Source organism: Saccostrea echinata, unplaced genomic scaffold (genome assembly GCF_033153115.1).
Source record: "Saccostrea echinata isolate AGI-Se365-2 ecotype Australia unplaced genomic scaffold, CSIRO_AGI_Sech_v1 ptg000056l, whole genome shotgun sequence".
In the NCBI taxonomy this organism is placed as follows: domain Eukaryota; kingdom Metazoa; phylum Mollusca; class Bivalvia; order Ostreida; family Ostreidae; genus Saccostrea; species Saccostrea echinata.
In genome coordinates this window covers 22,134,397-22,158,171 of record NW_026889805.1, presented here as the reverse complement: position 1 = coordinate 22,158,171, position 23,775 = coordinate 22,134,397, and the positions used below count along the sequence as shown (strand labels likewise).

At 32.9% G+C, this 23,775-nt stretch overlaps 1 long non-coding RNA gene across 1 annotated transcript in view; it reads right to left on the bottom strand.

Annotated features, from left to right (window-relative positions):
* Positions 1-22,823, bottom strand: part of LOC133173628 (uncharacterized) — a 28,431-nt gene extending 5,608 nt beyond the window's left edge. Inside the window, exons 1-2 of the long non-coding RNA XR_009719052.1 lie at positions 22,779-22,823; positions 1,835-2,051 (exon numbers count right to left, since the gene is read on the bottom strand). This is a non-coding gene — a long non-coding RNA (uncharacterized LOC133173628). The remainder of the gene's footprint in view (positions 1-1,834; positions 2,052-22,778) is intronic.
* Between the last annotated feature and the right edge of the window lie 952 nt (positions 22,824-23,775).

Below are 23,775 nucleotides of genomic sequence, written 5' to 3'. Positions count from 1 at the left end.
GAATGAACACGTGTTTGTAAATTAAAATAGTGAACAACGTCTTAAGAGGGGATTCTTCTCATATATATTGTATTTAAAAAATAATAAAATTTTCATAGATTCAAGAAAATAATATCACTAAGTGATTGTTTTAACAAGATTAGATTTGACCGTTTTATTTCAGAAGCAAGGTCATGTCCAGATCATTATCTTTTTCCTTGATGTTAAAAAAAATCAATTTTGTTGCAGTCATGTGATGCCTACTATAATAAAATGTTTTCTTTTTGTGTCCAAAAATGTTACCATATAATGCCTATCAGATGATGCTACCAAGTTGTCATAAGTAATTTATCTTAAAAAGATATTGGCCTTTCCGAATTTCCTCCATTTTTCTTGATTTTTACGCTTCGTATACAAAATGATTTTAAAAAACCCAAAAGGATCTGACCGTTTACTGAGAGAGAAAAAAGCTAGACTTTTTACCGATCTTTTGCTCAAATCTGTATCTAGATCGGAAACTGTAAAAAGCTAACAAGATTGTGGTTTGTTTGGAAAATCAATATTTATTTTATATATTTTAAAACTTTAGTTCTTTATTATTGAAGAAAAAAATTCTCAAATTTGACGAAATTTCACCAGAACTGAGAAAATTCGGGAAAATGCCCTACTTCTGCACCCTCTTGTGGTCTCCATATTAGCTTTGAATCAAAAATAGTGCTGGTTTAAAAACAAGCGCCATTTTAAGTTTTAAACTACAAACACTCACAATTTTAACTGTGTTCTGATTTTTACACCAAATAAGGGGCCAGATTCGGCCGTTACCATACCTTGTCCTTTCATAACTTAAAATAACTTTTCAAAGTCAGTTAGGTATCTACCATCTTGAGTTTTGAATTTTACAAATTCGGATTTTACAGTTCAACCTCCCTTCGGTGGTTTGTAAAAAGAACAAAATATTCAAAACCAATTTAGTTTCTTTCATTTTTTCCCTATTTTTAAAACATATTTTATTTGTTTGTTTATTTATTGAGATATTTGGGCTATCGGAAAATAAATGTGCTTTACACCTAGTGATGGGAAATCGGAATATTTTTCATAATTATCGGAATAATCGGATGCACAATAACTGATTAATAATCGATTGATCTCAAGTATTAAATTTGTTCATTTTTTGAATGAAGAATAAAGTGGTTAAAAATTCTTGAGTGATTTCTAGAGTACATGTTTGATGCATTTTGTATCATTGGATTCATTTATTAGATATTAAAATGTAGTTAAACTCAAAGAAGAATGACTCAAAAATCAAAGGAATAACTTGCTTTTACCTAATATTTTGATACATCGATTATCAAAATTATAATCGATTTTCTATAATCGGGGGTCATTTCGATTAGATAATCGATTAATCGGTAAATCACTATTTACACCTATTTGTGTCTCACAAAAAATCCGATTGACAGCATTGCAACTGAAAAAAAACAAACCATTAGTAGACAACAGTCATTGAGTAATCACATGTAGTATTTGCTTATGACAGTGCGATTATGCCAATGTTTTCTATAAGTGAGGATAATTTCTCCATGCAATGGACCTAATGCAAAGACAACCAGACAAGTCAGAAGATCATTATTATGTTAAGAGACAACAAATATGTTTATGTTTTAATGATGCACACATACAAATGGTCTTATGCTAAGATTTTTTGGATATTAATGACCAGATTATGATTATCATAAACTGTAATCTTTTCAGAAAATCAGAGGAAAAAACTTAATAGAAGGAATATTTTGAGAAGGTATTAATGCTATTCTTCACAGTAAAATAGAATCTGGTCATTATTTTGGAATCTGATTACAATGTGGCCTGAAAACTTCAAAATCGACGGTTATGCAGATAAAATATCCAACAGTCTTCGATGTGAGTATGACGATGGATTCGTTTTAGCCTGTTGTTATGTTTTTACTTTTCACCACAGGGAAGATGAAGGACCAGGTCGCCAAAAAGAGTCATAACTGGTCACTCTACTCATCCAAGGATCCTTACACGGATGAAAACAAAGGCTGGACTTCAAACTGAAAGAAAAATTAAAAAAAAAAATTCAATTCAAAATGAAAAAAAAAAAACGAAATACGCGTATTAAATAATTACAAGCCACATGTATTTACATTTTCAGGTTTAAAAATCATGTAGCAATTTTATTTTTACAAGTTAGTATACAAGTATTGCATCAACCTTCTTGAAACTTCATAAAACTGTTTTTTTTTTTTTTTTTTTTTTTTTTTTTTTTTTTTTGTTTTGTTTTGTTTTGTTTGTCTTTTTTTTTAAAGCCGCTAAAAACAACATACTTTGCCATTTTGCCAAGGCATTTAAGGTATTGTTTCCTCCATATTGAAATAAATATTTTGTTTTTGATATTTAGAGAACACATGTACATATTTTGATAATTTAGTTTTTTTTCTATAGAGTCCAGAGTATATGATAGAGAGGACTTCATTTTCAATTACGGATAAAATACAATTTTAAACAATATTTACATACTCTGTAAGTTCTTTGAATATCTCTATGCCTGTCACATCTAATTTAAAGATCATGACTAGGTTTAGATATTATTTATCTTGGCCATCTTTAAAATAATGTTGTTTGCCCTCTCCCGACTCAAGGTAAAGGAATATGGGTCGGTAGGTAGGAACATTTATTTCCTGGAAAATTTCAACATATATATTGACGGAATGAGAAAATGATTTAGATATAAAAAGAAAAAATATCGTTTCGTGCAGGTTAGAAAAAAAAGTTTTGAGTCGGGCCATTTTTAGCCAGTCGGTCGAGAGAGGGTAAACAAACATTTTTTTTTTAAAGATGACCCTATCAGTACACAGTGCTTACATGTACCTATAGCTTTTAATGTTCAAAGGTGTTTTAAATGTTTATGTACCATAAAACCAAGTTTACTGTAAATCGTCAGCAGTTCCGATCTTGCATATCTTGGCAATAGTAAAGACTTTCGTAAAAATGGGGATACAATACAAACATCGATCTCGATTTCTATGCAAGAAATTTCTTATTCCCAGTTGCCCATTTTCCTTTTTTTCAGCATCATTTAACGTAATAAAAGTAATGAATACAAATGAAGCCAATAAATTTTCTTTTTTTCTTCTTGAAATTATATATATAGAGAAGATATCTACCTAAATCACTTAGTACCGCGGTAATTTTAATATTTTCTTACAAAATCTTAGATGTACATGTAGTGTACATTTTCAATACATTTTGAAATTTCAAAACCCTATAGCTCTGAACCATAAAACAATATAGGTTGAATCATAGTATCAAAAAGAAATTATGCCTATTTACAAGATACATCATACAATTTTATAATAAAAACCTTTTTTCTGAAAGCATCTTTTCCCCTGAGGAAGAGTTTGTTTAAAAAAAACCGTAAGTTTTATATTAAGAAACATTTACTACTTATTTGCAATCAAAAACTAATTTTACATGTATATATACAGTGTATAGGAAAGTGAGTCAAGGTGCATTTATTTAAAGTTTATTTTCCTTCCGCATATAAAGTTTACATTTACATAAGATACACTTCACAAAACTGAGTACACATGACCGTTAAGTTATGTATAAAGATAAACTTTTTTCGCAAGGTACTTAGGAAGTAAAAAGATAGTCGAGGGGAGCAGTTTCTGCCTAACTCGTAAGAAAGCAAGAATTAGTTGCCTAACCTTGTTTTTTGAACCCCGATCCCGCTGTTAATCAATAAATGAATGATAATACAATTTTTAAATCAGACTTGTGAGTAATTGAACATGGAATAATTCGCAGAATATATTCTTAATGTTTTCATTTTGGGGATTTTTTAAATTAATTAATTTATTTTTCCACTCGATTTGAACCTACCGATGTTTCAATTGAAGTAGTAGACCTATATATTTTAGAAATAACATTTTATAGATGAATGCATCAATTAAATTGATGAGCACAATAATTGGTTTGATTCCCGCATTAATTCAAATGCTCTCATCTATTAGTGTGCTCATTAATTTAACTCTCGAGCTCAACAATGTAGTGGACTAATTGCTCAGCCTCTCTGTTGATCTCTTTTATTCAGTTGAACAGTTGAAGATATGTTTAATTATCAAGTATCAAAATAACTAGCAATTTGAATAAAGGAAATTTTTAAAAATGCCTAACTGTAGCATCGTCTTTTGTTTTCTTTTTTTTACGTTTTACCTAACCAGGTTTTCTTAGAAAATAACCGGAAACTTCGTATAATTCCGTCACGATGACGAGGCAGACGGAGTTCGCCGACATGTGACGATTGCTCACCAATTTGAAGCCGGATCTCGCTTTTACGGCGGTACATTTAGGACACAGGGTTTTTTTTTTCTCAAAAATTATCTCGAGCGCAAGACATACTATCTCGTGCACACGACCAGAGACATATCTCTGACACGACATTATACATATATTACATGGCTTCGAGGGCAACATACCAGAATATTTGCCCCCGAGGTGACAGGAAAGCCCTGGAGTGTTATGTCGCCCGATGCCGAAGGCAGAGGGCGACATAACACTCCAGGGCTTTCCTGTTACCGAGGGGCAAATATTCTGGTATTGTTGCCCGAGAAGTCATGTAATATATGGTATATAACATTTTTAAAAAACCAAAATCGGACATATTTATTGACGACTATATACATGTATGGACCTGTGTAAATATCTAGAAAAAAACATGCAAATCATCATAGCTGATTGGTGGATTCTAATAGTTTCGATAATAATGCTAAGGAATATTAACACTATTGTTGTTAAAATGATAACGGGGGACGGCTGAAAGTTATGAAGGCCGATTTCTCTTCCTTTATAAATAATTCCGAAATATTCCGTCTTGTTTCATTGCAGAATGTTTTCAGCACGCTGACATTTGTGTTTATAATTTTTGTTGTATTTACGGAATTTTCTCCCCAATCAAACTATCTAGTTCCTCTGAATTTAAATGAACATAAAAAAAAAACGCAGACGTACTGCCTCTGTGAATTTCGAACCCGACTTAATCAATATGCAGAATGACTGCACGCGAGGGAATATAACGGTGTTCGGGAGGGCAATATAACTGTTTCCGGTGTAATATAACTATATCCGGCGTGATTCAGCAGTTTTTCAGGGCATATGGATAAAAATATCATATTTGTGATATAATGGGAAAATTTCTTCAAAAATGTTATATAACATATTATCTCATTGGCACGACATAATATCTCGTGCGCATGACCTATGATTTATTATTTCTTTGATTGAGTTTTAAGGCGCTTTTCTTATATGGAAGTAGATCGTATATTACAAGGGAAGTGGTCACTAGGGATTTCTTTCAACAGGGATTTAAACAGGGGGGGGGGGGGGGGGCTGTAAATAAATTCAGGACACAGTCCAAATTCAAGAATGATGATCAAAAGCCAAATACTCGTGGCATTTAATTGATATTTTTCTTTTGGCATTTAATTCGTATTTTTCTTTGAGAGTGAAAATGTGGATAAAACCATAGCTTTGACCAATTAGTTAAACTTTTTCTGGTATATTTAATTTCCAATGATAAATTTGCCCAGGTCAGCGATCATATAGAAAATATAGAGACTATTTAGTACATGTATATAGAAACTACAGCTCCTTGGCTATACAATGTAAAATTCAAACAATAGTCTCATCTGTCAGACCTACATAATTGCCCCATCCTTGGCCAAATGTAAAGTATACCTGTCATAAATTGCTATAATCTTGTAACAGGAACATACATTTTAGTAGTGTTTACTGTTATTAAAATTTTCATTTTAAAATTTTAAACAAATTCGCTGAATACCCATCAACAATCTGTAAAACATTTATTTTCAACAAATATGCTATGTGAAAGAGTTCGGGGAAAATGCAAAATTTTAAGGTTAAGTCAATATTGATTATGTCATGCGCACGAGATACTATGAGATAATTTTTTCCTAGTATCTTTGAATTAAAAAAAAAATGTGTGTCCTAAATATATCACCATACGCATTCAATATATGCATATGAAAATGTTCCTGTTATTAATTTTAAAATTTTGCTGTAAATACACTAGCTCATTTCATCCATTAAAATTTAGAATACGGTATTTCATTCGGTCCACTTAAAAGCAGTTTAAGATAATTTTAGATTTTTTTTTCCTGGGAGGTGGGGGGTGGGGGTGAAAATTCCAACCAAGAACCTGAAATACAATCTTTATGTCTAAGTATTTGTGCGTCGGAAACTGAGGTAGCATTTTTTATGATATAAATATGTTTCTCCACTGCATAAGTACAGTTTATTTTTTGTCGTGTACTATCATATGGACACTATTTACAGCAGGCTCTAGCTATCCTGTTATTTTAAAAATTTAGACTTGAATCTCTCATCTTTTTAAGTGTTCTGTTTTTAGTATCATAATCTTACATTAGAATGTACTGTGTACACCGGGACGGATATTGTCCTGAATAAAATACCCAATGCATCTTATTTAAAGAGATAAAAGATATACTTCTCATTCAAAATGCCTAACTTCTTAACTATATGAAAGAAACGAAGAAAAATCTGCCGAACTAGGTACACATTACTTCCTCTTTCGGTTTTAACGTTAAACTGGTTGACAACCTACGGAAATACATCAGTGACAGTATATATTCAATGTAATGTACGAAACATAAATCATACGAGATTTCTATATTTCCTAGCTTGTAATTAGTTCATCTGAGTAAGGAACTTAAGTCAGAATGACTACCTTCTTTGTGTTGTAATCTTTTTAATTTGGTATGTTATTATTATACAGTTTGCAAGCCCAAAAAGCTATATGTGTATGGCATTATCAAAAATTGAAACAATTCAATTTACCAGTAGAATGTCAGCTTGATTTGTCCGATAAGGTTGTTTGTATGGATGTGAAACATGGGTTTTGAGAATAATGATGTTATTGAACTCATCTTAATTTTTAAAAAATATATTTTAAATCTAAAAAGAACAAACCGAGCACACTAGGACGTTTCTCTCTATATGTCATATAAAGTGTTATTACTGCATGATAAAATATTACTGCCTGAAAATAAGACTGTATATGATATTCACATGTACAGTATATATGAGCAGTTTCGTACTAGCAGTTTCGTACTAGAAGTCATATGAACTCCCTAAATTTCATGTATTCAAAATATACTTAAGCTTGATCTTTGTGGGTACACAAACGTATGGAATAAACACGTGTTTGTAAATTACAATAGTGAACAACGTCTAAAGAGGGGATTCTCCTCATATATATTGTATGTAAAAAATAATGAAATGTTCATAGATTCAAGAAGATAATATCACTTAGTGATTGTTTTAACAAGATTAGATTTGACTGTTTTATTTCAGAAGCAAGGTCATGTCCAGATCATTATCTTTTTCCTTGATATTAAGAATAAAAAAAATAATTTTGTTGCAGTCATGTGATGCCTACTAAAATAAAATGTTTTCTTCTTGTGTCCAAAAATGTTACCATATAATGCCTATCAGATGATACTACTAAGTTGTCATAAGTAATTTATCTTTTGGAAAGAGATATTGGCCTATCCGAATTCCCTCTATTTTTCTTGAATTTTTAGGAATATTAGTTATATTTATGCACTTCGTATACAAAATGATACAAAAGCAAAAGGTTTTGACTGTTTTCTGAGAGTGAAAAATACTAGACTTTTTACCGATCTTTTGCTCAAATCTGTACCTAGATCGGAAACTTTAAAAAGCTAACAAGATTGTTTTTTTTTTTTTTTTAGAAAATCAATATTTATGTTATATATTTTAAAACTTTAGCTCTTTATTATTCATTTTAGTAAGAAAGAAAATTCCTTTAATCTTTGATTATTTAAAAATTTTAATTAAATTTATCGATCTGTAGTAATTTTAAGAAGCAGGAAAGGAGTTATTTTCATACGCCACCGTTCTGCCAAAAATTAGTCACTGCTAGAATTCAAACTCATTTAACCATTTCTATTAAAAGTTGTAGAACTATGAGGAGGAAAGAAAAATATGATCTTTTAAATCCTTTCTATCTAAATTTAGAAGACATATAATCAAACACACTCAGAATATCCAATTCAGTTAGAAACCTGACGAGAATCCCTCCTTATTTTTACATGTATACTCTAATACTAGTATATCAATTGAATTTTGCAGTTACATATCAAAATTATATATATATATAAAGTCTCTCCTCCATAATTACTTCCGTTACTTGACTTCTATGTATTTGCGCCATTTTTCACGTGTATTGTACACAGAGCCTCATATACCATTTCGTGGTTTGAGATAATCATTGAACTTGAAACGGTAGAGCTACAGCCCAGTAGCTAAATACTTCGGTACTAGCTTGGAAATACGGATATGTATTTTATTGCTGTGGTAAAATTTAGAAATTTATTTCAAAATAAAGGATTATCTCCCTCATGCATAGCTCTGATCCTTCGACGTAGTTGTCTCCAAACTTTGGCATCCCCTATTTCAGCTCTATTGACATATTTCGGATTTCCAACGTTTCGGCCTGAACATCACTGAAGAGACATAATGTGTCGAAATGCGCATCTGGTGCATCAAAATTGGTTCCGTATATGATTTACATGTAGAAGTATTGTGCATTGGTTAGGTGTAGCTCACCTGAACCACGTTTTACTCCTATTGTACCTCCGCTGTTATCTTTTCCCCATTACATATTTTAATTGCAAGATATTTTTTGATATAAGGTTAATTGCTGTTATTTGATGGGTTTTTTTTAGGATAATCAGTACTGTTTTAAGAAGGTTCATAAAACTCAATTTTTATTCCCTCTCAATGCGAATATAATTTATTTAGCTTAAGAAAAATTTCAACAAAATTTAAGATTTAAACAGTGGCAAAAATTTTAATATGTAGATGTTGATTTCATCAATATACATGTAGTAAGCATGTAATGTCATTGGAAAATTACCGTTTGATTTGAGTTCTTGATATTTGTTCCTACAGAAATCTTTTCCATTAGATCTATCTAACAATAACTGTCAGTTTCAAAATAGTCAAATGATTTGAAGACAGCAGTCTTTCAAGTTTATTTATTCTCTCAAAACCATTTTAATCAAATGATCCATGAGGACGATGTTTAATACAGTTATTACAGGGTAATATCTATTTAAATGTATCATAATCATTCTGTGATATCTGTGAAATCACATTTAATTTTTTAAAACCTATTTGTACCTATAATTGACCGTTTGTTTGTTTGTTTGTTTAACGTCATTTCGAGAATTTTTCAGTCATATCGAGACACCAACACTTGCCGGTAGAGGGCTGCAAATTTAGACCCGTACTCAGCACTTAGGGCCTTTGAGCAATGAGGGATCTTTTCTTGCCAGTACCTACTGCCACAAGGGACCTCGGTTCATAAGGTCTCATCCGAAGGACCGGTCTCTACGTCCATGGACTGGGATTCGAACTCGTGATGTAAGGATCTGACCGTATACATGTAGTTTGAAATCTTTGTACTTTTATGTAGTGATTTACCATACTATTTTTCATTTTATTTATTTTCTTTCATTCAAAAATGTACTCGACAGCAAGTCTTGCATGTGAGTGTAAATTTCCTATAAGGAAGAAGAAGCCAATAGTCATACAAATTATCTTCTTCAGATTTTGTACAACGCAAGAAACAGGAAGTTAACACGACCGTCACTGTTATTGTTCGAGTACCAAGAAAAGACATTCAACTTTCCGGCATATTGCCAAGAACTGATCATGTAATTTACTTCTCTGGTCTGTTTGCCGAACTTGATTGTACACGAAGAAGGTGTTTAGGGTAGGACCGCCGAACTAAATCTTCCTCATAAATCTTACAGACCTAGATTGACAATATTATTGGGTATAATACTGTTCGTTTGTATATATATAATGTGAAAATCTTCCTGTCCCTTAACATGTTAACAAGCATGATATGAAAATAAAACAAATACATAAGGAACGACAAACAGAAAAGTTTTCTTTTTTAATTTGCACTTTTAAATGTACAAAAGGGTTATACTAAACTACTTTGATTTAAACATTTCATTTCTAAACGGCAGGTGATGGCACATTCAAATTTTACTCATCACTGCCGAATACAGTATTAGTGCCTAGTATATTCTTGGGGGGAAATGTGAAATTGTAAAATTGAACTTAATTTAATCGATCAACATAACTCACTTTATGCATTAAAAAAAATACCTGCATATTTTTAATCAAACAGGAATTAATTTTTTAACGGAAAAGCGCCGTAGAAACATTTCACATTTTCTGTTTTAAAATACAATTTTTATATAGAATACATGAATTCACTTCTCACATTTAAACAATCAAAGGCTTACAGGATTTCCTAAAGAAAATTTATAAGCCATTTGTGAAAATAAGAATAAAATTAGATTTTTGAAGCATGGAAAAAATAACTAATGGTTCTCAGAAAGTTAAGAAAATTAGAAAGAGGAAATTGGTTTAGCAGATACATGTATGTAGGCGCGTAGAATAAAATTAGATTTTTGAAGCATGGAAAAAAATAACTAATGGTTCTCAGAAAGTTAAGAAAATTAGAAAGAGGAAATTGGTTTAGCAGATACATGTATGTAGGCGCGTAACATCGAAGGGGGAGGCTCCCCCCTCCCCCACTTCTGTCCAAACATAACTTTTTACAATTGGAAATGTTATTTGCAAGGTCGGTTGTCCCCCCTCCCCCTCACCGTTTGTTGCTACATTCAAAGAAGGATAATGTAGTAGTGTATGAATAAAATTTGGCACTGTAAGCTGAAAGAAGTTGGAATGCCCACCCAGCCCCACCCTCCCCCTAACCCCAACCCACCGACGAAATAGGATTTTTGAGATTATCTGGAATTTTTTTCTCTGGCTGCCCCCCCCCCTCCCCCCCCCCCTCTACTTGCAAAAACGATGCTACGTTCCTGCATGTATGTATGTAAGCTAAATAATTACTCACTGGTCGTATTATTACATGATATTATGTGGTACGGAAATATATATATATATATGTATGTGTATATATATATATATATATATATATATATATATATATATATATATATATATATATATATATATATATATATATATATATAACTCTTTAACTGAATGTAAATATTTCCAACTAATGAATAAATAACACTGCGTCAATTAAAGAATAAATTAAGCCTTTTAAAACTTTCATATATATTTCATTGTATTTACACATAGGTGTATATGTTCTTGAAAGTTTATCTTGGACAAAGTTTGAACACTGCCATATCGAGAGATAGCCCAGTGACATTCTTATTTACATACTTGTGCAAGCCAGTTTTTAACCAGGAAGAAAATACATGTATTTTTTAACACGCATATATATACCTTGCGCAAAATGCCTAACTTTCTGGCTACCGTTCAAGAATATGTAGACAAAAATGCCGAACTAAGTACATTTTTGTTTCACTTCCTTTTCGGTGTTATCGGCTTTCCGCGTTGGAGCAGTGTCTTGACATTTTTATCTACGACATTTAATTGTCAAATACAATTTTGCATAGAAAATGTATATTTGTGCCACTGACACATTACAATTAGTTTATTCTACATCATGTAGTATTAAAGTTAACCGTTTAAAAATATCTATTCAAATATTCATGCAATTATGACATTTATATTATATATGATATTTTTAATCCTTATTATATATAACTTCTATTTTTTGTCTGTCCACAGGATGAAACTCTCCCATTCAGTTAACTGAAAGGTGACTGAAAAATTGCTAAAATGTGACTGAATGGCAGAGCTCTCACATTCAGTGACCTTTCCAGACCTTTCAGTCACCATTCAGTTGACTGAAAGGTGCAGCTTCAGCCTGTGGTCCTCCATATGTCTTATGTTCAACTATTTGTTCATTTTGCAAGTTTGTTTTAATGGGACGTAATTCCTTCCCATCTCTTTTCTCCATTTAATTTTTATTGATCAATGCTAACACTGAATTAACAAATTAAATGTAACAAATGTAAACGAAACTAGGGAGGTGTTCTTTTTCATGTGTTTGTAATGCCTATTACGTTTTATTTGTTTGTTCGTTCGTTCGTTTTATGTATATTAAATTGTATTAACAGTAATATTATTCTTGTTTTCATAAAATAAAGATTTTCAAAATGACAGTCCCCTTTTAACTTCCTTTATACGGAAAATATCTGATAAGATTTTAAGTCGTTTATTTACAGTTCTCAGATGCTTCTGCCGAACTTTATTGGACTTTTGCCTAACCCAAATTTCTTCCTGTATTTGACAATTTATAAACACCGAACCCGTTTGAATTTATTTCTAATATTTTTTTTCGTTTATTCAAAGTAATATTCAAAGAATTTCTTTTTTTTATTCCTATGAAATATATGTATACGTAATCGAGAATCTCCCCTTTAAAATACTTTCCGGAATCGCAGATCTGCATCAGATCGAAAGTATCCATGCACTCAGCATGATTAAAAAGCTATTTAAAGATTTGTCTGATTGATCTAAAAAAAGAAATGACTTTACCATTATTTGTTATTAAATAACTTACTTATCTGACTGAGTAATCAATCAGTTGCTTGTAGTTAGAAAAAAAAATAGGCCCATGGATCGCAAGGCTCACCTGAGTCGATCTGATGAAAATTTTCAACAAAAATTCTCTTATTCCCATGAAAAATGTTGATCTCATATTGTGGCCCCTCCTATCCCCCAGGTGTCATGTCATATTCAAACTAGAATCCACTCTTCGCGAGGATGCTTCAGCATCAATATATATGACTACCATGACTCAGTTATTTCTGGGAGGATTATTGCAAGTTTTCATCTTTTACTTCCACATTTATATGATCTAAGCATGGCCTTTCTGCCCTTGAAAATATTCATCTTTTTCTTAAATATTATAAAGTTAACTTTGATACTTTGTTGTGGTCACAACCTACCTCGGAGGAAGGGGGATGATCTGAACAAATTTGTGGATCTTCACTACCTGAGGTTGACTAATCATGGTCATGTTCTTTAATTCGTTAGAAGATTTTCTTTATATATTCCAATATAAAACCTAAACCCCTATTTGTAGCCACACCCTTACTTTATATGGCCCGATCCTTACTCTACTACCTGAGGATAATTATACATATTAATATGACTAATCATGACCTAGCTGTTCTTGTGAAGAATATTGAAGATTTTATTTCCTAAACATTGCCTTGTCAAACATTGATTCCCTATTCTGCGCCCAACTACTTCTTGAACAAACTTAAATCTACAATATGTCAAAGCTTTCGATTACGTTTTAACTCTCTTAAAAGGGTTGTTATTGTTTGCTTGCTTCGAAAATTATATGAGGACTCAAGACTTTAGACTTGTACTCGGCTCATATGGCCATTGAGTATTGAGAGCTAGATCCTTTTCGAGCCAATATGTACTGTGAAACGTGACCTCGGTTGAAAGGTCTCCACGTCCCTCAACGGGATTCAAACCTGCGACGTAAGGAACAACTCCTTACTACGTGAATCTAATCACTGTGGCCCGCAAACGATCCTTCAGCTTGAAAGAGGCGTTGCTCTTTATTTGAAGAAATATGAATTTCCCTTTATCCAATGTTACTTTAAGGCAAGTTTGGTTAAAATTGGTCCAGTAATTCTGGAAAAGACGAACATTTGAAAAGATTACAGAGGACAGACGGACGCCGATCAATCATCGCTCGAGTAACCTTTAAAGTAGTCAATTTTTATATGCCCTAGCAACTGATTACTGAAGGATTGGCAGTCTCTCTCGGGTTCAAAATGTTTTTCTTAATTTTCTAGACCAAAAAACTTCGGTTTAACACCCTCAAACTAAGGAGGCATCTTCCAAAGCAAAATATGGGGGTGGGGGAGAGAGGGCTTTGCAAAATTCGTCTACAGCGTTAAAAATTATTCCACTATGTAAACATTTTCACTAAACATATTGCACATTATTTTGGAAATCTCTTTACTTGAGTACATATACATGGAAGGAAGAACATGCTTCAAACTAGCCATACATTATGTACTTATATATGTATTATGTAATATAAGAATGAGGAAGAAAATAAGACATAAATTGTTCTGAACCAAGAATAGAAATTCAACTTCCTGGCATATTATAAAGAGATGATTTAAGGGTAACACTGATGATATTTCTTGTTCTGTTTGCCTAACTTGTAGATCCACTACAGAAATGCCGAACTAAGCCTTCCGTGAGGATGATATTTCTTACTCTTTTTTGCCTAACTTGAGCACAGCTTAAAGTAGATCCACGACAGAAATGCCGAACTAAGCCTTCCGTGAGGAAGTCAATAGTATTAAGATTTTTTTAATATATAAAAAGCTTCCTTGTCTTAACTGGAAACCTTCCCTGTCGCTACATGGATCAATAAAAAAAAACTACACAGTTTTGACTCGATTGTTTGGTCGGAGAAGACAGACTCCTTTTTTAACACTTGTCTAATAAATTAAGCTTATCAAATGACGAGATAACAAACAACCAGTTTCAAATATGCTTTACCCTTGTTTCCATTCCCTTTTTTATTGGACTGTTTTGTGGCGGATGTATCCATTTCTTTTTTTTTTAATTTGTGGGTTTTTTTTTTTGTTTTGATTGTTTTAATTGCTTGTTTGTTCTGGGTTTACAAAAGTCTTATCTATTTAGTGGCCCATGGGCACCAATGTTCACCCGTGTTACCATTCATATTTGATGATGAATAAATAAAACTCCTTATTTTAGTTATCGAATTAAAGTCCGTGATTTCATATGATCACTAATTTGAATTTTACAAACTGCCGGGTCGCCCGCGCGGCGCAGTGGTTAGAGCGTCTGCTCTAGAGTCGCGAAGTAAGGAGTTGATCCTTACGTCGCGGGTTCGAATCCCACTGTGGGACATGGAGACCGGTCCTTCGGATGAGACCGTATAAACCGAGGTCCCGTGTCGCAGTAAGTGCTGGCACGAAAAAGATCCCTCACTGCTCAATGGCCGTAGGTGCCGAGTATAGGACAAAATTTGCATGCAGCTCTCCACCGGCAAGTGGTGGCGTCTCCAAATGATTGAAAAATTCTCGAGAGGGACGTTAAACAACATACAAAACAAACAAACTGCCGGCATGTTCTTCTTATGAATGTCAATTCATTTCTGTATACAATATGTCCCCACAGCAATTACGATCCTTTGATTTTTTTTTTGATTTTTTTTTTAACTTTATTTTTATTAATTTGACTCCCAACTATGGTCCCACTCTAACCCAAATGGTTATGATCTGAGAAAAAAATTGAATCTATACTTAACAGCACGAATTCACACAAGTTTTGTCTTTTCTGGTCTGGTAGTTCTTGGAAAGAAGATTTTTTTGACGATGCCTCCAAATTTTCACATTTTTCTACTTATCTCCCTTTAAAACAAAACATGGCCATTCATTTGATGAAATCTGAATCCTCTTCAAATAAAAATGCCTTGTAGCAAGTTTGTTTGAAATTTGCGTTGTGATTGTTGAGACGGTGTTGAAAAAATAAAAATATGAAAATTTTACAACACATGACAGACGAACGCCCGACACTCTTCAATCAGAAAGATAATTTGAGCCTTGACTCAGATAAGTTGGTTGGTTGGTTGTTTGCTTCTCTCTGAGAATATTTCACTCATGCTGGGATGCCATCAACTGCCCGTGAAAGGTTGCACTTTAAGACCCCTTATAATTAGCTGCGAGGAATCCTTTTCGTGCCAGCACCTTTTGTGACACGGGACCTCAGTAAAAGTCAGTTGCTCTCATCCAAATAACCGGACTCTCAAACAACATGACCCAAACATTGATGTCGGAATGCGAATATTTTTAAACACTTTCTAATTCCGCTTAGGGCTGTTTGGCACCGTTGAAAGGTAAATAAAATAATAAGTCGAGAAGTAAAACATATGGTTAATTAATGGATACCATGCTTTTAGCAGGGAAACGCATATAATTCAAGAAATAATATCAGAAGTGTACGACAAATAGAGGCGCCATTAATCGAAGGTGTTTGTTATATTAAAATTTTAGACAATATGAAGTTAAACTTATCTATATTAATCTCAACATTCTAGAGGAATTCTGATGGGCACTTTATGATATGTTATATTAATATTCCAGGAATATCTGCAAATGGTGTTTTTGTCTCCTAGCTGATTCGCTTGAGCATGTTCCAAGTTCGTTTAATTTAAAAAACCGAGGTATGCTACTGAAAAATAAGTTGGTGTTACAGGGCTTTTTACAATCTGATTTAAAGATGACTTACACCAATTGCTAGGTCATTATATTTTTGTCGCCTGCGGAATGGAACGACTTTACTTGGCGTCTGTCTGTCCGTCTGTCACACCTTATATTATATCCAGAACTATAAGAGATATGACTAATATGATAATTTGAATATATATATTGCTTGTACTATGGCTTTTGTAAAATACCATGTTTACAGACAATTGCAGTAAAGACAGACTGAAATCTCCTTTGGAGGATTGTTGAAAATACCTTTTCATAAAATGATAAATAATTTTAGCTTTCATGGTCAGATTCTATTGCAGTCTTACTACCCTTGAATTTTTCTTCTAGTTGCAGGCAGATGCATGAACTATAAGGCTAGTAGCTAATTCATAGGTGACCACTCTTAGATTTTATCATCTTTAATGACACTATAAAGCAGGTGACACATGCATTCCTTTCCTAGATTACTCCGTTTATCTGACCAGGTTACGACTGGTGTGACTGGTCGATAGGGCCGGAATTCTTACTGATTACGGGATGTTTGCCTTCACCCTTTTTACTGCACTCTACTTGTGAAGTGGCCTTTAAAAAGAATTTAAAACAAAGAGCTATAGCACATTTGGTAGGCATATTTGCCTACACTAGTGATTTCTTAAACACAATTCTTTACCAATATTCTGTTAAAGAATCATGTTAACTCACATTACACAATAATGATAGTTAAATGTCAATAGGTCCCTTATACGATATATCATCCAGTTTTTATGGAGTGAATACAGAGTATCGAGACGAGTGCAAAAAATTGATAAACTGTTACAAAAGACCACTCATATCCAGAAAAACAACTTTTGAAATATTTCATTTTGGCTTGACTGCACTTAATTAAATTTGAATAATTTTAGTTAAAGGTGATCTTTATTTTAAAAATGATGAAAAAATTTCATCAATTTTTCTCATAACTATCTCAAGATTGAGGAAATTGTCTTAGTAAATATTTTCGTTGCACAGTGGTTATACTGTAGGTCTTTAATTTCTGTGATTTAGAGTCCGAGACCAACATCAAACAAGAGGCCCATGGGCTACAACGCTCAACTGAGTTTTCCCCGTATATTCCTATGTAAATATTTGATTCCCCATTGTGGCCACATCATACACTTGGGTTTCATGATTTGGAAAAAATAGAGTTTGCACTACCTGTAAATATCATTCATTGTATTTATTTATGTCTACATACAACGTGGGTTGTTCGGAAAGTTAGTGGACAACTGTCATAACTTTTTTAGAAATATTTCAACAAAAAATTCAAATGATGTGTATGAAAAAATGTTAAAATATCGTGATTTATTTGAAACTTATTTGGAGTTAAAAAATGCGAAAATCGGATCGCGGCGCAGGTCAAAATTTCGTAATTTACAATCAACACACTAAATAATGTCTGTAGTCACATCCTCTGTCAAATGGCGCAAAAACAGAAAAATTTTTGACGTTCAAATTAAGAACTGTTACATCGTTTCATATTCCAAATTATGACTTAATATTTTGCTTCGTTGAAAAGAAATCTATTTTAGAAGATAGGTAGTCCTCATTGAAAAAAGGCATACAAGCTAATTCAGAGAATTTGTGTCCCCCGCTTAGGGAAGAAAGAAGAGTAGTTCAGTTCGGGAGGGGGGGGTCGGATCCCCCCCCCCCCTGGATTTGTAGAATTATTAAATGTATACATGTATATTGAAGCAAATAAAAAATGTCAATATGGATATAAAGGTTTGATTGCTTATTCTTTAATATGTGTATAGAAGATTCTTTTTATATAGAATATTTATCACACTGTAATAATGATTTTATACAAGCCAGACGTCATAACTTTTTCATTTCACATGCCGAATACTATCATTGAGTAAGTCCAAAAAAAATTTCTCCCCCAAAAAAGGATCGACCGGGATTTGAACCTGGCACCTCTTACATGCTAAGCAAGAGTCATACCAATTGACCACGGAGGCACTTGAATCTAGAACAAATAAATGCAAACAGTAGGTCACATAATGGTTATATTCATGTTCGATATTGTCAAAATTTTACACAATACATGGTGTCTAATTTAGCCTTTACTAAACAGTTCTAATCGATGTAATAAGAATATAAAGTTCGCCGACAACCTGTAATATACGTAACAAGCTAATTCAGAGAATTTGTGTCCCCCGCTTAGGGGAAAAAAAGAAGAGCATGCGCAGTTCCGGGGGGGGGGGGGTCAACCTGCCCCCTGTATTTGTAGAATCATTAAATGTATACATGTATATTGAAGCAAATTTTAAAAAATGCCAATATGGATATAAAGATTTGATTGCTTATTCTTTAATATGTGTATAGAAGATTATTTATTATATACAGAATATTTATCACACTGTTTAATGATCTTATGAGTTTGTACCAGACATCATAACTTTTTCATTTCACATGTTGAATAGTATCATTTAGTAAATTAAAAAAAAGAGAGAGAGAGAGAATCGCCCGGGGATTGAACCCGGGCTTCTCGCTTGCTAAGCGAGCAACATACCACTAGACCAGATTATACAGCATATGAAATGCAAACATGAAGTCACATATAATGTTTATATTCAAGTTTGATATTGCCAAAATTTTACACAATAAATGTTGTCTAATTTAGCCTTTACTAAACAGTTCTAATCGATGTAATTAGAATATAAAGTCCGCCGACAACCCGTATTATACGTTATAACTCTCGACATGCCCCTGTGCTAAAATAGTGCCAAGCGACTTTTAATACAATGAATAAAAAAAAAACGGGGCGGGACACTTTGAGAGGGGCAAGAGCGGCCATAGGGAGTTATGGTATAAAATTTCATTGCAAAAGCTCAAAACCTTCTTGAGATATCGCCCGGAAACGAAAGTGTTACACACAGACGGAATTTATGAATTTACGACCTTGAACTTTGACCTTTTGACCTCAAATCAATAGGGGTCTTCCTTAGGCCACAGGGAGTTGGTATGTAAAATTTCATTGCAAAAGCTCAAAGTTTTCGCGAGATATCGTGCGGAAACGAAAGTGTTAAAACAGACGGAATTTATGAATTGATGACCTTGACCTTTGACCTTTTGACCTCAAAATCAATAGGTTTCTTCTCTAGGCCATAGGGAGTTGCTATGCAAAATTTCATTGCGAAAGCTCAAAGGGTTCTCGAGATATCGCGCGGAAACGAAAATGTTACAGACAGACAGAAATACAGACGGACGGACGGACAGACAGACCCAAATTACTATCCCCCACTTTCAGTGAAAGCGGGGGACAAAAAAAAGATGACGTCGTTGACCGTTACAGAGCAGCAGTTAACGATACAATTTTGTGTTGTTTTACATAGAAATGTATGGGGGAAAATCTTTAACAGTCTTCTTTTCAAGAACAGTAAGGCCACGATTAGTCATATTCATATAGAAGCATCTTGAGGTAGTGTAGATTCAAGTTTGCTTAGATCATGACCCCCGGATCATTATTACAGTGTGATATATATTCTATATAAAAAGAATCTTCTATACACATATTAAAGAATAAGCAATCAAATCTTTATATCCATATTGGCATTTTTTATTTGCTTCAATATACATGTATACATTTAATAATTCTACAAAATCCAGGGGGGGGGGGGGAGTCCGATCCACCCCTCCCCGAAATGCACATGCTTGTCTTTTTTCCCTAAGCGGGGGACACAAATTCTCTGAATTAGCTTGTTGACGTTACAGTGTTGTTGAGTTTGCTCCGTGGTTACCAAACATGTTGATTTTAAAATTAAATAACATCATGACTTCTATTAAATCACATAGAATGAAACTTCTCAAATCAACAGAATACATACTTTTACATATAATAATGTGCTCATTTTAAATTTCTTGAAGATAGTATAACGAAGATTGGTATATGGTCCACGAACTTTCCGAACAACCCTCGTAACACACCACCATAACAATACGACTACTCATAGCTTTGCTGTTTTTCAAACTTTATATTCCTCTGTAAAAGTTTGATCCCCATTGCAGTCCACTCTACCTCCGGGGGTCATGATCTGAGCAAACTTGAATCTACACTACCTCAAGATGCTTCCATATGAATATGACTAATCGTGGCCTTACTGTTCTTGAAAAGAAGACTGTTAAAGATTTTCCCCCATATATTTCTATGTAAAACTTTGATCCCAAAATTCAAAATCCCTGAATTATCTTTCGGGTAAGTTACAATTAATGGAAGAATCCTTGCAACAGCTTCTATTCGATGTGAGCGTGAATTTTGATTGTCGCTTATGACGTTGTACATCTACGACGTTCAATGTTTGTGATGTCAAAATAAAACACATACTTTAACATTTTGAAATAAATAAATCTGCTCCAAAAACTTATACCTGGGAATCCGATGACAACATTGACGCCATATATTACATAAGCTCCCATAACTTCGTTGAGGTGGGCTAAAATTTATGCACTTGCGATGAATTAGGTATCGAAATCAAGACAGGATACTTCAAATTTTCTGTTTTAAAATTTTCGAAAACTCCATTAAATTTAAAAAAAATCTAATTTTGACTATGTATAACGCTGAGTCAGATCATGTAACTAGGAACGATTTAAGGTCAGACGACACGTTCCTCAATAATATATAATTTTCCTAAGAATTTGTCATTGAAGTATTACCACTTTTAAAAACAGCACTCCTCACAAAAAATCGAGGTACCTTACCAGGCATTTTTGCAAGATACTAGATGATGTTGTATTCTATATAACCCTATTGGAAATCTCTAGAATTGTCAATATCAAATATTTTGGTGATTTTATATTTAAAGACATTTTAAACACAGTTTAAAAATCACGAATAATGAAAACTATGAATATTTTTATATATATTATGAAGAGATATTCGAGGAACGTGTTGTCTGACCTTAATTTTATGCAAATTTTACACAATTTTCATTTTTGGGATATGAAGTGCGCAGTCGACATTCATCATATTTTAAGACTTTTGTGCAGTGTCTATATCTAGTTACTGGGCAAAATTGGGCGAGTGTCCCTCATGCTCTTCATATTCTAAACATCAACTGATGAATGCCCCTCTATATTTTCCCATATGCTCAATGTTAACGCGTTGAAGGTACATGTGTCAACTACGGTGTGAATTTGTCTCAAATTATTTTTTTGAATATAAGTAACAAAAGTTATCATATTTATCTTGAATTCTAAACTAATTTTGAAAAAAAAGTAAATTGAAATTTATTTGTATGAAAATAAGTGGGCCGCTGAGCGGCCCTATCGATATCTGCCCAAAGGAGGGCTACATATTGTTTCAAGACGATAGAAAAAAGGGGGCTAGGATCATTGAAAATTATTCTTAAGAACAATAGGGCCAGAAAACAATGTGACATATTTGGAAGCTTACTTATTGAGTGTAGATTCTATTTTGTTCAAATCATTCACTCAGGGTAGGGACATTAAGGTCTAGCAGGGATTATAACTACAAGGGAATAAATAAAGGGAATCTTTAGAAATCTTCTCAAAAACAGAAGGGGCGTATTCAGTCATAAATAATAAGCATCAGCAACCATAATAGGGTATTAGTTTTTTTGTTTTTTGTTTTGTTTTGTTTTTTTTATACATGGGAATGTGCAGGAAATCTTATCAAGAAGACTCGATAGCAGGGCAAAAATATAAATCATATCTCTATGCATGCAGCCCCAGACCTAAAAGTATATTTTTTACTCAAAATTTTGCCATGGAATAGCTTAGGGCTAAAATAAGATAAAATATAAATATGGAATATGGAGAAAAATACATATTTGAAACAAAAAATTTAGCCGTGGGAAAAGTATGAGGCCAAAATAAGATAAAGATATATAAACATAGAATATATTGGGAAAATAATTAAAAATATTCTTTTAAAAAACAGCAGGGTCACAATTAGTCATTTCCAAGCATTTGAATATAGTGTAGATTCTTATTTTTATATCTATCACAGGGCTAGGCTGGGTCTTAAAAGGAACTCAAAGTTTAAATGGGTATTTGAGGAAAAGTTAAAAGATATCTTTTCGAGAGAAGCAGGGCTACATTAAACTATATTGATATGCAAACAGCTTAATGTCGCAAGGGTTCTTTCTTTTTTTTTTTTTACCTGTACAATTCACCGTGAAGTGGCGATCAAAGACTTCATAATATTACTATGGGAAAAAAATCTCAGATTAATAAATTACGGTGTTTACTTTATTGTAAAACTGTTTTTGCAATTATTTAAAAAAACAAAAAGAAAAAAAAACAATTCACGCCAGAATATAGCTGCATGATGTATACCTTCATGTAAAAAAAAGTCTGACAGAAAGGCAAGAAAATATTACGACTTCATACATTTCAATTATAATCAATACAGAGCTTACATGTGCAATTATGGATTTTTTATCTATCTATTACATTACTGTACACCCTATCTTTTTTTTTACTTACATGAAAGAAGAAAAATCCTAGTCACCATCCAAGAACAGAGGTATTGTCTGACGCATGCGCCATCTTCCATCATATGACTGCAAATATTTCCTTTTTCACCATTTTATTACATGACTGTATGTTTTCCCCTTAAATTATATTATTAAAATATGATTTGAAGGAGGAGAGGGGGTCTCGATATCTGGAAGTCTAATAGCAGACAAGTTATTTTAATTACAATGAAATCACTAATACTTTAAGAATTATTGCATGTACTATATTTGTTTAATATACAATACAAATGGAATAAGATAAAACATGTAGTCTAGGCCTATTATAAATTACAATATGAACCGATTTGACTTTGAACATCATGATCTATCGAATTTATAATGTCCTTTATTAAGGTAGGTCGCGGGTTCAAGTTTTTATGAATATGATTTTTTTTTTTTAGTTTTCAAAACTAATCGGAACACCGTCATATACTCACGAGGTACGCTGCCCCTTTAAAATATACAAGCAGATTCAAAGAATTACGAATCCCCGCTTTCGGTATCTAAGTGGTTGGAATGCAATTATTTATGGCATATTGTAATTGTCCTGTCTGTGAGGATGTCTTGTCTGTTCATAGTACAAAGAACGATGTAGTTTTTTTTTAATGAATAAAAGCTAGGGCAAAGATCTTAAAACGCATCAAACTTTAAAGGTCTTGTCACAAGAAATGCAAATGTGAAAAAAAAAAATGAAAGCCCTGTCTCTTCTGAAGCAAAAGTTACGGCGAAAGTTAAAATCTAAGATAAGTATGTAAAACTTCTAGGTCAAGGTCATGAAGTAAAAAATGATAGTGCTTTCTGAAAGATGTTGTCACAGGTAATGTATATATAAAATATAAAAGCCTTATCTTTTCTCTTTCAAAAGTTTTTACCAATGTAAAAAAAAATTGAAAAGAACTGTACATGTAGGATTAACTTTAAGTTTGTGGTCAAAAGGTCCAAAACCAAAAACTTGTGACAGGTAA